The following is a 15,970-nucleotide window of genomic DNA, read 5'->3' on the forward strand; positions in this document are numbered from 1 at the left end:
TATTAATCTTTTTTAAATTTATTTCAGAAAATTATTTTAATTATAATTATATAACAATAGTATACTTAGCATTTAATGAATAATTTATAATTATACTAATTTAAAAAAATATCTCTATTATAATTATATAAAATTAATAATTAATGTATTACTAACCTAATTATCAATCAAAAATATTTTTAACTATTTTAATTATATTGATTTTAATTATATTGATATAATTCTATTTTTTATTTATTATTCTAAAATTTTATTAGTGACAAGTTATTATTTTAATAGTGACCTATATATAATAATAATAATAATAATAATAATAATAATAATAATAATAATAAAGATAGAAAATTATATTTTAAAAAAATATAAATTAATTATTAATAATTGGTTATTAATAATGATAATTATATGATTAATTTTTAGAAATCATTACATATATTTAATATAAATAACCAAGTTTAATTAGTTAACAAATAAAAGAAAATATTATAACGATTGTAAAAGCAACAAAATTATATATATATAATTTAATATTAATGATAATTCAATATATATATATATATATATATATATATATATATATATATTAATAACCAATTTAATATTAATAACGATAATTATCGTTATTATTCAATAATAATAATAATAATAATAATAATAATAATAATAATAATAATCTTTTCTTTTATTAAAATACTCATCTAATTAAATTAATATAAATATTTAATGAAAATAAAGAATGAATTTTTTGACTTGAAGGATAATACAATTAAATATTTTTAAGATTTTAAAGTTGTGAGTATATATTCTTCCTATATTAATATACGTATGCATGTTACTTCATTTTTTTCATAAATGGAAAATAACATTTACCCGTTAAATTTGTTAGTTGCTCAATTGATTCATCTTATTTATTGTGATTGAGATTGATATATAATCATAAAAATTTTTTTCCTCCATTAATTTTAGTAAAGAAATCCATGACATAAAATAAATAAAATAAAGTTAGTATCTACTTTTTTTCTTAATATTTTTTATATTTACGGTAAATATTAAATATAAAAAAATAATATTAATTATTATCACTTTTATTTATTTACATTCATGATTAAATTTAATATAATTATAGTAAGTCTCTATAATTATAACAATTTATATTTGTTACATATATAGCAATTATATTATATATAATTATATATCTCCTCTTTTATATATACTTAGCAAGTATTTCTATTTATATAATCTACTTAATATATTAAAATTGGATTTTTTTCTCAACTAATGAGAGTGAGGTGTGAAATTCTCATGAATTCATTTTTCCTCCAAAATGAATGCATTTAATGAATAATGCATAATTATACTTTAGGAAAATATCTTTATTATAATTATATACAATTCATATTTAATACATTATTAAACTACTTATCAATTATCAATCGAAAATATATTTAAAAATAATAATAATAATAATAATAATAATAATAATAATAATATACTTCTACTTAATATACTAAAATTGTATTTTTTCTAACTAATTGAAGTGAGTTTGTCAACTTTTCATAAATTCATTTTTCTTCTAAAATGAAAGCACTATTCTCTCTTCTAAATTTATTTTAGAAAAATATCTTTACTATATTTATATTACAATTAACATTTAATGAATAATGTATGATTATACTAATTTAGAAAAATATATTTATTATAATTATATAAAATTAATATTTAATGTATTATCAACTAATGAAAGTGACGTGTCAATTCTTCATGAATTATTTTCTCTCCAAAATGAAAATACTATTCTCTCTTCTAAATTTATTTTAAAAAAATTAAAATTCCATGCTGAATATAGGTGGAAAGTTAAAAAAAATAAGCAAGTTAATGGAATCAAATCATATTTCTATAATATATATAAGAATGTATATTTTTATTATATAAAAATTAAATTTCTGCACTCCACGATGGGCATGGCATACTTTTTAGTATGTTTCTTAATTTATTTTTTATAACTCATTGAATACAATTTATTACAGTAAATTAATTACATCAACTAATTGATTTGATTAGGTATTTAAATATCACACGATTTATTATAATTTATATCAATCAAATAATTGTAATTTATTATATCAATTATTTTAATTCATTAATTTATAAGGTACATAATAACATAAATGATTTGTTACTTATACTGATTAAATACAATAAATACATATTAATTTAGTTAAAAAAATCATTGTCTCCTATGTTTTCCTATTTATTTTTTTAATTCATTAAATTCAATCAATTATAATAAATTAATTATATCAACTAATTAATTCAATTAATTATTTTTTAATTTATTTTTTGAATTCAATAAATCAAATAAAATTAATTATGCTAATTATTTGTATTGACTAATTGATTTGATTAATTCTTAAAAATATTTTTATTTAATTTATTTTATTTATTTAAATATAACTAATTAGTTATTTAATTTTATTAGGATAAATATCAAATTCTATTTCTAATATAAAAATAAAAAATTTTATTCCTTCCATTTTTATTTTACCACTATAAAAGACCATATATGCTAGAAAAAAATATCATTCATTTACCAATTACTCTTTCATTGGGTAGCTTTTACAACAATTTTTTTCTTCCTATGAAGCGTCGTCACAAGAAGGCAACTATCATTGACACAAATCAGCACACACTCTTCAATTCCCGTGCTTATCATTCAGAGCAATATATGATATGTTATCCATTAAGCCTTTATAGACCATGGTGTTTTCATGTATATGCATAAATTAAAAAAAAACTGTAATTAAGCTTAAATCATTTACCTATTTGTGTGGTATATTGTAGTGTGAAATTACTTTCAATTTGTATTGTGCAATAATATTATGGTTTAATTTAAGCTTTTATTTTAGAATTGTGTTATGATTTTATCTCATTATTTTCTCTTAGATATTAAGTTGATGTATTTTTATTTATTATTATTGAAGCGGATGTGATATAAAATTTGTAAAAAAAGAAGAAGCTCACATTCAATTTATTTTATTGTAGTCTTCTATTCTTCTATTTCTTTTTATTTTTTTATTCATTTTATTTTCTTTTTAAATATCATATAATTTATTATAATTTATACCAATTAATTAATTATAATTCATTATATCAGTTAATTTAATTCATTAATTTATAATATACATGATAAAATAGATCATTTGTTATTTATACGTTTATTTTTCTAAAATCTAAATCTGAATAATTATATTTTCAGTTTTTGTTATGAACAAAATATTATTAATAATAAATAATAATTAACCACTCATACTTTTAATTAAAGTATTTGGATGATTTTTATATTTATTAATATTAATTATTGATTATTTTTTCATACATAAATTATATTATAATTTTATGTTAGTTCATAATTGATTAATGATTAACGTTCATGAAACTATGTTACTCTAAATTTTATATTTTATAAATATTTTATTTAAATATAATTTTTTTAACATAAAAATGTATTATTTTTAATAATATCATAATTTTATATTTTTTAATTATTCTAAATGAATATTTTATCAAATACTAATTAAAGTCATTCTTCCCTTTACTTTTACTAATCTATAATCTATTATCTAACCATTATATAAAATTAAAATCGTATTAATGAATTTAATATTAAAGTTAATTTAACTTTTTATTATTTAGAGTGTTTTTTAATCAATAATTTTATACTCTTTACTTTTTTTTTTCAGTTTCATTTTGAATTTTGATTTAGTACTCAAAGGTAGTGAAATTCTATTGATACTAAAATAAAGTTACAAAACGGTTCATAGAGTGAATAAATAAAATAATGTGATATTCACATTGCAACATCCAAATGAAACAACTTAGGATCTAAAATAAGATAATTTATTACTTATTTAAATTGAATACAACAAATATAAATTAATTTAGTTAAAAATTTACTATTTTTTAATCGTCTATACATAAAAATGACAAAACAAAATTATAAAAATAATCTTTTTATCACTTTTGCTATTTTAATTTTATTTTCTTTGCTTTTTTATGTATAATTTTATTTTATATTAACTTTATTTATTTAATAATAAAATATACTCATATTGATTCTGTCATATGATATATTTTTCTCCTATATTAATCGAAAAATTTCAATAGTTATCAACTACATCTAATAGAATGACTGAAAAGCGAGAACTACGAGAAGTTAAACCCAAGTTTAAAATGCTGAAACAAAGAAAAAAAAAACAGCGGATATATGATTAGAGAAAAATGTATAATAATGACAAAATATACTAAAACTGAATTTTTTCTCCAACTAATAAAAGTGAGGTGTTAATTCCTCATGAATTCATTTTTTCTCTAAAATGAAATCACTATTTTTTTCTAAATTTATTTTAGAAAAATATATTTATTATAATTATATTACAATTAACATTTAAAAAATAATGCATGATTATACTAATTTAGAGAAATATTTTTATTATAATTATATAAAATCAATATTTAATACATTATCAACTAATAAAAGTGAGGTGTCAATTTCTCATGAATTCATTTTTCCTTCAAAATGAAAGCACTATTCTCTCTTCTAAATTTATTTCAGAAAAATATCTTTATCAATAATTATATTAAAATATTACAATTAGCATTTAATGAATAATGCATAATTATAATAATTTAGAAAAATAAAATAAAGTCCAGTAATTTATCTTTCGACTGCACACGTGTGTAGAATAACTTTTAAGAATGAGTCATGTATAGTAAATACGGTCGATGATTGTAAAATTGTATACTAACATTGATATAATATTATTTCAGCTATATGTTTTGCAGGCATCAAAGAAAAGTGTTGAGTTGTTTTTTAGTAGGTTTAAATTATTTATTGTTTATTAGAGAATTTTGTGCATTAGAATTCTCTAATAATTTATTATTTATTTTGAACTAATTTTGATATGTTCTTACTTGACAGTAAAACAACATATAAAAATTTGTTAGTGGGTCTAAGTATTATTAAGTTATTTATGGTCACATTGAGTATATATGTTTGATTTATTAAAAAAAATAGATTACTAAAATCAATTAATAACTATTTTAGAGTTAATATATTTAATACTAAATTAAAAAAAATAAATAATACATAATATATTATATTTTTATTAATCAAATTATTATAATTTAAATTAATCTTAATAAAATAATTTAAAATTATAATTTCAATCTTATCACGTGCATAACACTAATTAATACACTTGTTAAAACATAAAATGGAAGAGGTTTTTCAAGTTTTTCAACGAAAGAAACTGAAAGTTTTATCATATACTCACTATTAGATAAACTAAGATACAAATAGTATGTTTGGGTGGACCGGTTGCGCCTTATAAAGCACTGGAGGCTATGCTCCCTTGGACCAGGCTGCAAAAGTTATTCGCCAATCAGAACGAATTATCGGTTCAAATTCTATTATTTTATTTTACCACTTTTTATTTTTATTATAATTTCAATTAACAAGCCTGAGTTCTCACCAACTCGACCATTAGCATTGTTCATCTCTTAGGTTTTCGGTGCGTTTAAGAAAATTGAAATATTAAAATTATTTTTAAAGCAATAATTTATTTATCATATAATTAATAATTATTCTAAAATATTTTTATAAATTCAATACTAAAAATCGAATTCAAACCGTATACAAAAATTCTAAGAAACTGATTTGATGATTAAATATTCTCTTAGATTTTAAAAAGAAAATATTATAAAATTGACTATATATAAGTATAAAAGCATTATATAAGAAGAAACTATAATATATAAGATATTAAGCATCATAATGAGAATATTTTATAAAAAGAGCAACTCATATAAAAAAAGTTTGTAATATTGTAATCTTATAATATATGTACTATTTTAAATATGTGCACTCATATATGATTTCTGTCTTAATTTCTTTTGCGACCCATGTTAACTTGAGCGTCAGAGTTCTTGCAATAGGAGAATGATGGCAATATCGTGTCTCCAACCTACTCTCTACAATTTTGTTCAGGTAATTCTTAAACTCAAGAGAAAAAAACACTTCTGAATAATGACGCCGTCTATAGAGACACGTTGTTTATCACATTCTCCTCATTCTAAGTTCTACCCAAGATGAGTTTAGCACAACATATATTCACAAGATGAACAATATAAAAAATGAGTAGAAAATACATGGTCACAAAAGACAAGTATTAAAACACATAATACAAAAGTTTCCACAAAAAAGATGAAAATATTTACAAATTTCAATTTGTGATTATATCACTATACGCTTTAAAGACTTATAATTGCTAGACCAATTAAATGGTCGATAATTTGGAGGTTTAGTAACAACTTAAAAATTGTGAAGCAAGAAATCAAGAAAAATGTTTTTGCAAATTTACCACAAAGAACACAACTTGACACCTAAAAATTAAAATTTACAAAGTTGGAAGATGAAAACTCATTCTCTACTAACGAAAAAAATATTAAAAATCCTAATTAAACTCTTTGAAGGTAAACCACATTCATACTTAGACACGTAAAAGTATGACTTATTTTAGTCAAATTTTATAAAATATTTTACAGCATATTATTATTTACAAAATAATAATATGAAAATTTGTGGTAGAAATAAAGGAATAATCTTTAAATAATTATTTATTAAAAAAATCTTGAGTCAACTAATCTAAATAAGAAAAATCCATCATTCAATTGTCCAAACAATTACTTTAGATCGAAAAAAGTAGATTGCAGTTAAATGAAAAGAATTCATTATGTAATTATTTTAAGAGAAATAATTTCTTTATTTTTAAACTCAATATTTTTACGATTGAGTTACTATTTCAAGCATAATAAATTTAATAATTATTGATTATGACAATTTGAATTTATTTTGATATGTCTTCATCAAAATCTCAAAAACTCGAACGCTTAAGCTTACAAGCTACGAGTTGGGGTATCCACAACGAAAAGTCCATAAAACTAAAAAATCAAAAAATAAAAAAAATATGATATTCAAAGAATAGGAACATTGACTCTTAATCCTAGAATCACAATATACAAACTTTGATTTAAAAAAATCTAATTTCCAAACTCATAAAGCAAGGTGGCAACCTATGATTGATAGAAATTATGGTCAGAGATCGAATTTTATAAAAAAAAGTAAGCAAAATAAAAAGCTTTACCTTAAAGGATGAGACACTTGGGCTGAGATATGAAACTCAGAAATATTTTCGAAAGAAAGACATACTGAGTTTGAACGTCTGTTCTAAAATATTTGTATAAGCCCAATACTAACAACTGAGTCTAAGAGTATAAGAAGTTCTAAAAAATCGGTTTGATGATTAAGTAATCTCTTGGATTCCAAAAAATATGTTACAAAGAGGATACTAACTCCTCATAACTCATTCTAATAATGTCTAAAAACTCAATTTCATGAGGTTAATTGTTACATTGTAACCGTCATTCTACTCCTAAAGAAAAATATTACAACATTGGCTATATATAGACCTAAGAGTATCTTATGAGAAAAGACCATAATAAAATATTAAGCATCTTATGATAAGAGTATTTCATGAAAAAAAACAACCCACATAAAAAAAGTTCGTAATAGTATAATCTCATAATATATAAACTATCCTAAATATGTGCACTTACATATGATCTCTATCTTACTTCCTTTTGTAACCCATACTAACTTGAGCGTCGATGTCTTTGTAAGTACACTTCCTATTATTGAGAATGACAAATTCGGGACATTAAAAATTCGGAATAAGAGAATAGTGATAATATCATGTCTCTAACCTATTGTCTATAATTTTGTTTTAGGTAACTCTTAAATTTGAAAAAAAAAAATTTAAACAATAATTATATCAAAATTGATCATCTATATTTGAATAATTTAGTTAGAAAAGCAATTTTGAAATAGTTTTACTAGTTGGACTTTATGCAGAGAAAAGAAAGTTGTCTATATGCAGAGAAAAAAAGTCGTCTACTTAGAGTTTATATAAAGTTTTAAATTTGCTCTTTTAAAATTTAAAAAAATAAAATCTATTATCAAATAAAGTTACTTAAATCAAACTGAATAAATTTTCATGAAACCATAAACAATTAAACATGGATGAGTTTGAAAAGTAAAATAAAATTGAGAGAGTGCAATAAAGATCAATGAATGACATCACAAGCTTAGTGTCAATGAAAGCATTATTATTGTGGATTTGATCAAAATAATGAAGAAGAAATTAAACATTATTGTGTATGTCATTGTCCAAATCAAATGTGGTCGATAAGCAATTGGTCTTAACTCGTGGACTTGATACCACAACTTAGCATTAGGTAGAGTTCCCCACCATTCTTAAATCTCCACGCAAAAACAATGTCTTTCATCGCATTCTTAAAACACTGTCATGCTTAAATCAATGTAATTGGGTACTATGTATTAGTTTATCTAAATGAATACAGTAGTTTTTTTGGATTAAAGGTAGAATGTTATAATTTAAAATGTTCTTTTTGCATATGTATTTAAAAAATGTAAGTTTTCAAGATAAAATGATATTGATTTTAACATAGTTTAAATAAGGAATTAATTAATATAAATGTCTTTAGGACATTTGTTAAGTCATCGAAAGAAAAAACATAATAACTTTTTGAAATTTTTAAAGCATTAAGTGTATTAGAAATATTAAAAACTTGAATTCTCAGTAATTATTTTATTTATTTACTGCTTAAACAAGTACTTCTTTAACAAATGTACCAAGGCATTTGTTAATCAAACTCTTAAAAACATATTTACTTTTTTTTTTTTTCCAAATGGAGCCCACACCTCCACGCGTTCAAACTCATTATTACTAATAACAGTTCTTTAAAACTTAGATTTCTTATCCTTAAGCAAGCATAATACAATAGCAAGTTGATATTTTGCGCAATTTCATGCTTTAGGGAAACAAGAAGCATATCTGCAAATGCTATGAATATTCACATTTTGGTTACCCATAGAAGATTCGAATGAAGTGGAGAATTGGTGCTCCAATTCAATGAGGAATCAATTATTTCTCTTTTTTCAAGCTTTTGGGAGCTTGGTGGGATAAAGTAGTTGCTGTGACAAAATGCCAATAGCAATTATAATTATCATTAGTGACCCTGTTATGGTATGTGATAGTAACAGAAAGAGGGGTGTTGTGTTTTTTTGTCGAGATTTGAGAATTAAGACACACTTCCACTTGCATCCCCTTCCTCTGTTTCTTTCTGTCAATATATAAACCCCCACAATCAAACACGTCCTCTCATATCTCTGCCACCTCTCTTCTCTTCTCTTCTCATTTCTCTTCTCTTCCGCACAAACCCTATCTTCACACATTCACTCACCACCACACATTCACATTCATTCATTTCCCCCCAAACCCAATTCAATGGCAATCCCCTGCCCCCATTTCATTGCCTCCGAGAAAGCAGCCATGGAAGCTGGCCTTCTTCTCCCCTCTTCCTCTCTCTCTCAGCTCATTCTTGATGGGTGGAAATCAGATTCCACACAAAACTTACCGGCAAGTGTACCGGATCGCATTAAGTAGTAATTACTCACATGAGTGAGGTCGATCCCACAGGGATTGAAGGATTGAGCAATTTTAGTTAGGCGGTTGATTTAGTCAAGCAAACAAGTATTGATTTGAGTGAATTGTGATTAACAGAAGCTAATAAATTGTATGAAACTAAAAGGGAGAGGGAGAATTAAAAGTAAATTAAAGAGCAAAAGAAGTAAAAGAGCTGAATCTTAAAGAACAAGTAATATAAATGACTGAAACTTATATTACAAGAAATATAAATGGCTGAAGCTTAAAGTGCAAGAAATGTAAATTGCTTGAATAGTAAAGGAATTTTTGGGAGCTGGGATGCAAAATCAAGCAAGAAAATGTAAAGAACAATCAATCAGAGAAGTAGAAGATGAAATAAGTTGTAGCAGATCTCAACAGAAATGGAAAGTTGCTTGAAGAAGCAAAACAGAGAGTAAATTCAACTTAATGGCAAAATCCAAATGAGAAGTTGAAGATCTCAGGGGCTCAATGAGACTAGAAAATAAATCTAGATCTCAATTCCTTCTTTGATCCAATAGAAAATAGTTTGCAGAAGAATTAAAGATAAAAGCAGTAAAGAAAACTTAGATCTAAGTCACAATTCACTGAATTATGCAGAATAAGAACAAAGAGAAATCTCAAATCAAGAATGAAACAAAATTCCTTCAATCTCAATCCAAAATTTCAAAGCAGAAAGTAGAGGTTGCAGAAGGTAGTAAAATGAAAACTAGAGAGCAAGACTTAGATCCAATCTCAAGTCTCAGAGCTCTCAAGGAAACTAAAATTAAAGAAAATAAAAAATGAGCTAAGAGTAAACTAAAAAGTGAAAAGAAGGTCCTCTCTAAATCAAATTAACTCCTATTTATACACTTCCTATTTTTTTATTTTTAGAATTTGAAGTGGGCTTGTCAAATTGGTGAAGAATTGGATCCAAAATGTTTTTTGAGTGAAAAGTTGAACTAAGCCACCTCCCAGGGTCATGCTCGGTTAACTAAGGCAACTGAGCGCTCAACATTTGGCTCGTGCCTTGTTTCCTTCGCCTTCCAATTTGTTGCGTGCCAAGCTTGTGTAAGGGAGTAGCGCTCGGTTAAGTGAGAGAGCGCAGCACTCCATGGGCATTGGGAGGGAGCCTCACTTCGAACCTTGGGTTCAGCATGTGTGGAGGATTTTTCTTTGTGAAATAATGAAAGGTAACGCTCAGTTGAATAAGGTAACTGAGCGCCCCTTTGTTCCATTCTTCGTGTCTCAAATTTCGAACCTTGGGGATTGCAATTTTTGCTTATTTCCCTTGGAGTAGCGCTTCTTCGTTGCTTCCTAGGTGCTTGGTTCGAGCCTTGGCTAGCTCTTTTTGCCAATTTCTTTTGTGGAGTAGCGCTTCTCTTATCCCTCAAGTACTTGGTTCGAAACTTGGTGGTTTCACTAGCAATTGTCATGCCTTGATTTTATTTTGGTGGAAGCCCGAAAAGGTTAACTAAGTTAACCGAGCGCTATGTTTGTTGCCTTGTTTACTTGGTTCATTGTAGCGCTCGGTTAAGTCATGCAGCGCAGCATCCCTTGCCCTTGCTTCCTTGGATTGCATTAGCGCTCAATTAGAGAGCGCTGTGCTCAATAAGAGAGCGCTGCTCCCTTGGTTTCTTGATGCGCCACGCTTTTCTTCTTCGTTAGGCCATGCTTTCCTTGTTTCTTTCTTTTCTTCACCTACAAGTAATCAAAACAACCAATCAAAGTATCACCAAATTCACAAGGTTTAAAATTCATACAAAATTCAATTAATTCTAGCTTAAACCTCATGATTTTGTGTCAATTAAAGGTGGTTGATTGATTTAACCAAACCATGCAAATCCGCTCCAAATTACTTACTTACAATGCAAGAAAGTGCATAAAATCTAATGAAACAAGTGAAAAATGCTTGAAAAGCTAGCAAAAAAGATGACTTGTCATCACAACACCAAACTTAAACCTTGCTTGTCCCCAAGCAAGCATTAAACATAAGAGAAAATGAAATGAAACAGAGAAGTATGCATGTCTTTATTTAGCAGATAATTGAACTTGGTTCATGGGGTTTTATGTAGACAATGGTAGCTCATTTATTCTTTGCTGATAGATAAGAAATGATTCTTCAAGGGTTCACTAGAGTTGCTGCTATACTATCTTACTTTTGCTTGATCCCTTGCTAGCTTTTTCTTTCTTTATTTTGCCTTAGAAAGCTTATTCTTTAATGAAGGCTTGGTGGCAAGTGTTGCAGCAGCCTTTTGGCTCAATTTTGCTCAACACTTCTTCACCACAGACACATGGCTCACAATTTCTTCCTAGGGACATTGATGCCCAGCATCTCTTTGGATTACTAAATGCTTTGTAACTAGGTTGCTCTTGATAGTGGAATTTTGGTTGGCAATCCCAGATCAGTTGATCTAAGTGGCCAAGTTTCAAAGTACTCCTCAGAACCTACTTGTCCAAGCATATCCTAGTACAAAAACACCACAGGCATATGTCATAGGGTCCAAGCTATTGGTGTCTAGCCTTATTATTTGTTTCTTTGCCAATTCTTGACTTTTCTCTTTCTTTTTCTTTTTGTTTTGCTTCATTCTCAAGGGATTTTCATTGATAGCAGACTTTATAGCAGCAAACTAACTCACACTTTAAAGAATCATGTTATTATGCAGCTTTTTGTTTTATGAGCTAACAATTGAATCAAACAAGTACCACCACTAAATTTCCTTTCAATTTCTATAACATTGGACAATCACTTTCTTGTTTCAACCATTTTTCTGTTATTCAAGCAGCCGGGAAACAAAACAAAATTTAAGCCAATGATGGAGGACAAACATAATGCAATTCACTTGTAAGGAAACTACTCAGAATATGAAAGTGCATAACATAAAACAATTGGAGGCATCTCATGTTGCAGGGATGCATCTTCTTTATTTAATTGAAAAAAAACATGAAAGAAACTCCACCACCTTCTATTTATTGTGCTCCTTGCTCTTGCTTGATTCTCCCTTCTTCTTCCTCTTCTTGGTGTAGTCTTGAGGCTCTTCAACAGGACATCTTCTATCCCAGATAGGGTCTAACAGACTTGAGAGTCCAGAATCCTCCAATCTCTGAAGCATACTTGCTGAATGCGTCTTGGTTCTTGCTCTCTGACGGTCCACTAACTCTTGGCATTGCTCGAATGGCTTGATCTGTGGGTTCAATGCTGGCATGCTGTGAGTCAAGTAATCCAACTTCGCTTGGGTGCTTTCATCATACTCTATTCTTTGATAGTGCTTATGTCCTCCAATGGTATGATATATATTCTTCCATTGGTATAGATTTTGAGTGTATTCCCCATACTTGGCTTGCCTCAGAAACAATGCATCATGTGATTTTCGAAATTCTGTTGATTGTTCCTTTTGCCCCTCAAGAATTCTTGTCTGAAATTCTTGTTGTTGAGCCATCATTTGTTGCTTCTAGCTCTCTTGTCGTTCCTCCATGTGGCACTGCCATCTTTCTCTTTCCTCTTTATCCTTCAAATACTGCTCATGTTGCCTCTGGTGTTGTTCTTGCTGTTGCTCCTGGGCTCTCATGAATTGCTGAGATATTTCTTCAATGGCTCTCTGCATTTGACTCAAATCCAGCGCATTAGGAGCCTGCTCTTCCTCCACTTGTGGTCTTCTTATTCTACTTTGAGTTCTTCTTTCTTCTTGATCGTCATCTTCAGCACTACCTTCCATACTTCTCTTTGTGATTCCCCTTCCTCTTTTTACTTTCTCTAATATCCATGTCTTCATCTTCAAATTAAAGAGCATCCTAGCCCTGTTGCATAGCCTTAGAATAGTGCTTGGATGACCAAGCCTACCCGATTTGCTTGTGTCTTCAGCCATCTCCTGAATACTATCTGCTATGAGTTGTGAGAGGTTGATTTCTCCTCCATGTAGGATGCAGTATGTCAAGAGGGCTTGCTTGACTGTGACCGCTGAAGTGTTTTCAGTAGGGAGTATAGATCTCCTTACTACCTCATACCACCCCTTGGTCTCAGGAGTGAGATCTAATCTTTTCAAGTGGCTCGGGGCTCCATTTGAGTCTCTTTCCCAGTCTGTGTCTTCCAAACATATCCCATGTAATATCTCATCAGGGTCATTCTCTCCCTGCAATCTATCCTCAAAGCTAAGCTCTCTATAGGTTATTCTCCTCAACTATAGGACCCTCATAACTAATGATGGACTAAAATCTACCTCAACACCTCTGACATAACTCTTAAAAGGGAGAGGGAGAATTAACAGTAAATTAAAGAGCAGAAGAAGTCAAAGAGCTGAATCTTAAAGAACAAGTAATGTAAATGACTGAAACTTAGATTGCAAGAAATGTAAATGGCTGAAGCTTAAAGTGCAAGAAATGTAAATTGCTTGAATAGTAAAGGAATTTTTGGGAGTTGGGATGCAAAATCAAGCAAGAAAATGTAAAGAATAATCAATTAAAGAAGTAGAAGATTGATGAGCGGATAATTTATACGCTTTTTGGCATTGTTTTTAGTATGTTTTTAGTATATTTTAGTTAGTTTTTATTATATTTTTATTAGTTTTTAGTTAAAATTCACTTTTCTGGGCTTTACTATGAGTTTGCGTGTTTTTCTGTGATTTCAGGTATTTTCTGGCTGAAATTGAGGGTCCTGAGCAAAAATCTGATTCAGAGACTGAAAAGGACTGCAGATGCTGTTGGATTCTGACCTCCCTGCACTCAAAATGGATTTTCTGGATCTACAGAAGCCCAATTGGCGCGCTCTCAATGGCGTTGGAAAGTAGACATCCTGGGCTTTCCAGCAAGTATAATAGTCCATATTTTGCCCGAGATTTGATGGCCCAAACCGGCGTTACAAATCAGCTTCAGAATTCCCGGCGTTTAACGCCGGAACTGGCATAAGAATTGGAGTTAAACGCCCAAACTGGCATGAAAGCTGGCGTTTAACTCCAGAAAAAGTCTCTACACATCCAAGCTTCAATGCTCAGCCCAAGCACACACCAAGTGGACCCCGGAAGTGGATTTTTAAGTCATTTACTCATTTCTGTATACCCTAGGTTACTAGTTCACTATTAATAGGATCTTTTGACATTGTATCTGTACCTCATGACACTTTTACACGTTTCTCATTGTATCTTCTACAGCATGAGTCTCTAAACCCCATGGTTGGGGGTGAGGAGCTCTGCTGTGTCTTGATGGATTAATGCAATTACTACTGTTTTTCATTCAATCATGCTTGCTTCCATTCTAAGATATCACTTGTTCTTAAACCTGATGAATGTGATGATCCGTGACACTCATCATCATTCTCAACTATGAACGTGTGTTTGACAACCACCTCCGTTCTACCTTAGATTGAGTAGATATCTCTTGGATTCTTTAATCAGAATCTTTGTGGTATAAGCTAGAATTGATGGCGGCATTCAAGAGAATCCGGAAGGTCTAAACCTTATCTGTGGTATTCTGAGTAGGATTCAAGGATTGAATGACTGTGACGAGCTTCAAACTCCTGAGGGCTGGGCATTAGTGACAGACGCAAAAGAATCACTGGATTCTATTCCAACCCGATTGAGAACCGACAGATGATTAGCCGTGCTGTGACAGAGCGCGTTGAACATTTTCACTGAGAGGATGGGAGGTAGCCATTGACAACGGTGAAACCCTACATACAGCTTGCCATGGAAGGAGCCTTGCGTGTTTGAAGAAGAAGACAGTAGGAAAGCAGAGGTTCAGAAGACAGAGCATCTCCAAAACCTCAACCTGTTCCCCATTACTGCAAAACAAGTACTTATTTCATGTTCTTTTGCTTTTTACAATCAACCCTGATAATTATTAATATCCTGACTAAGAGTTACAAGATAACCATAGCTTGTTTCAAGCCGACAATCTCCGTGGGATCGACCCTTACTCACGTAAGGTATTACTTGGACGACCCAGTATACTTGCTGGTTAGTTGTGCGGGATTGCAAAAGTGTGATTGCAATTTCGTGCACCAAGTTTTTGGCGCCGTTGCCGGGGATTGTTGAGTTTGAACAACTGACGGTCTATCTTGTTGCTTAGATTAGGACTGTTTTGTTTTTGTTGGTTTAGAGTCTTTTATTTGAGTGTAGTTTCATATTTTAAGTTTGGTGTCAGTTGCATGCTTTGTTTTTTTTTCTTTTAATTTTCAAATTTGCATGTCCTTAGTCCCTTTTTTATCTTTAAAAATTCTAAATTTGGTGTCCTCTTTGTATTTTCCTTTAAAATTTTCGAAAATTTGTGTTTGATTTCCTAAAAATTTTAAGTTTGGTGTCATTTTGTTGTTTTTCTCTTTCCTCATTTAAAAAAAATCAAATCTTTTCCAAAATAATTTTCAATCATATCTTTTCAATTGCTTTTTCCAAAATCTT

At 28.5% G+C, this 15,970-nt stretch overlaps 1 pseudogene; it reads right to left on the bottom strand.

The window, feature by feature from the left end:
• Nucleotides 1-15,970, bottom strand: part of LOC130980344 (tubby-like F-box protein 3) — a 29,416-nt pseudogene that overhangs the window by 2,985 nt on the left and 10,461 nt on the right.

The sequence above is a fragment of the Arachis stenosperma genome, chromosome 5 (genome assembly GCF_014773155.1).
Source record: "Arachis stenosperma cultivar V10309 chromosome 5, arast.V10309.gnm1.PFL2, whole genome shotgun sequence".
Lineage (NCBI taxonomy): Eukaryota > Viridiplantae > Streptophyta > Magnoliopsida > Fabales > Fabaceae > Arachis > Arachis stenosperma.